At 36.8% G+C, this 2,331-nt stretch overlaps 1 pseudogene; it reads right to left on the bottom strand.

Moving 5' to 3' along the window:
• Positions 1 to 498: 498 nt before the first annotated feature.
• LOC149035326 (uncharacterized) lies at positions 499 to 1,819 on the bottom strand (annotated as a pseudogene).
• Between the last annotated feature and the right edge of the window lie 512 nt (positions 1,820 to 2,331).

Genomic DNA, 2,331 nt, shown 5'->3' on the forward strand with positions numbered 1-2,331 from the left:
GGACAGTTTATCTACACCAGAACTCGTCAAAACATAACTTGTCAACTTGCTTGAGCAAATTGGAAATGAAAGTTGTAAGTTGCTTAACGTAGACTGTTAATAAGTACTGGATTAATGCACTGCCACATTGCAAAATTTCATGTCAAAGAAAAATCTCAGATTGACTGTAAGATAAATACACTGGGATAACAATCTTCATTTTTTCACAAAAATAGTTTTGGCATTTTGGGGTCCCACACTATACTGTGATAACAAAAATTTAAAAAAGTAAAGAAAGTATACCCTAAAATTATATAAATTAAATGCCAAATCATGTCACATCATTCATACGCAAAAAAAATTACTCTGATGAGTCTTTATAAGTACAGGCAGCGATATAAGAATGGTTCTTCATGGTGACAAATGCATCATGCATTAAAAAATTTTTACAGCAGCTTACAAACTCCTGAAAAAGATTCCCAATAAGGAACAGAAAGATTTTCATTATTGTCAAAAATGCTACATTTGATGTAAGTATCCTTGAGAAATGTCATGGGCCAGGACCATTGCTCTGACCTGTGGAGTTGCTACCATTTTGTCTGTAAAGACCAGTCCTTCAGGAAGTCTACCTTCTTTATCCAACTTCTTTTGAGTGATAAAGTTGTCAATGTCAATGCCTTTGGAGTCTTCAAGGTGTTTCTCTCTGCGGTGTTGTGATAGTGCCCATAGCCAGTTCATTGAGCTTCACACTCCAATTTCCTTGTAAATTGGACAGATAATCTGGAATGGATATGGAGAAGGCCCTCATTTCTAAATAACAACTTTACTCCAGCCTGTAGCTTGTCAAATTGTAACAGACATCGAGAATCTTCAGCCGTTAACTGGTCACACTGGGCAGGCCATTTTGCATATAAAAAAAACATGAACGTGAGCGCTTGCCTCTACTATCATGCAGCCCCATTTCTCTTTTCAGTTCTGCAATAACCTCCTTGGTATGCACCACTCGTTTAACTTTAACAGTGGGAGGTTCTGCAGCACCTGGCTCAAGCTTGACCTCAACGGTTAATTTAGAATAATCCCATAAGCACATCAATGGCATGGTGGAGGCTATTGTGATCTCCTTCCTCAATTTCAACCTTAACCACTTCATTGCAAAGACTGAGTGGAAACTCGTATGTCACAAATTAGTTCTTTACGAACATCAAAAATGGTAGCAACTTTGGAAATAAATTGCTTGTGGTCATTTTACTGTTCTCCTGGACCATTTTGTAATTCTTTGAGGAGCAAGTCCTAATTTTCCACACTCCTGATACCACTGAAACCCAGACATGGGTAGAATTAATATATTTCTAATTCAAATTTCTAATTTAAAGGTTTCAAAAATTGTTATTAATTTGGTAGCCAGGGTTTGCACTACAAATACTATGTGAGCCTTCCAGGAGTTGTGCAGGGTTCACAAATAAAAATTCAGGACCCAAAACTCAAACACTGTTCTAGGAATGAAATGCTTATACAACATGCAGTTGTCAATCAATTTGACAATAAAAAACAAAAGCCCCTGGTATTCCTCCACCACATTTGTGGAAAACACAGATGCTTATCCTTTTTGTAAGTTTAGGCGTAATTTCGTTTCCAAGGCTTCGTTTCACAAGTCAGATAAGCAGACATGTAATTGGTCATTGGGTATTCTCAAATTGCTCCTTTCATTGTCCAGAAATCAATACTATTTGCTAAATAACCTTTTTGATGGTTGTTAGATGCTCTTACTTTTGTAGTACTTGACGAGGAAGGATTTTAGGCATTTGAAGGCAAATCCTTCTCTTTTTGGGGCTCGCGTCATTTTGATCGATCCCATGATACAGATTGCGACTTCGATTGTGACCTGGAACATGGGGGACATATCCTCAAATGCAGGCTTTTGTGGGAATCCCACAGGCTTTTTGATAACAAGCAACCTCAATGTTTTTTGCCCCTTTCCAACATTCTGATGAGTAATGGTCAATCTTTTTTTTTTTTTCATCGAGAATGCCCGGCATAGCTAATTGAACAAAATTGAACAGAATTTTAATCAAAGTCAATCGAACTTAATCAAAACTCAATCCACAGATTGAGTTTGATTGATTCTGTAATCAAACTTAACCAAAGTCACTGAAAGATTTAGGGGTAATCAAATCCAATTGAACGTTCGATTTCAGAACTCTTGGTTGTTGTTACGCAGTTTGCAAAACCGCAACTTGAAATTAAAAACTCAACCCTTGCAGCAATTTCAGTGATGTAACGTTGGTTTTTCTACGAAAAGAAATTACTCTTTAGCGGCGAAATTAAAATTAACATGAAATACAATAAAACTCA

Source organism: Pocillopora damicornis, chromosome 13 (genome assembly GCF_964200805.1).
Source record: "Pocillopora damicornis chromosome 13, jaPocDami1.2, whole genome shotgun sequence".
NCBI classification, from domain to species: domain Eukaryota; kingdom Metazoa; phylum Cnidaria; class Anthozoa; order Scleractinia; family Pocilloporidae; genus Pocillopora; species Pocillopora damicornis.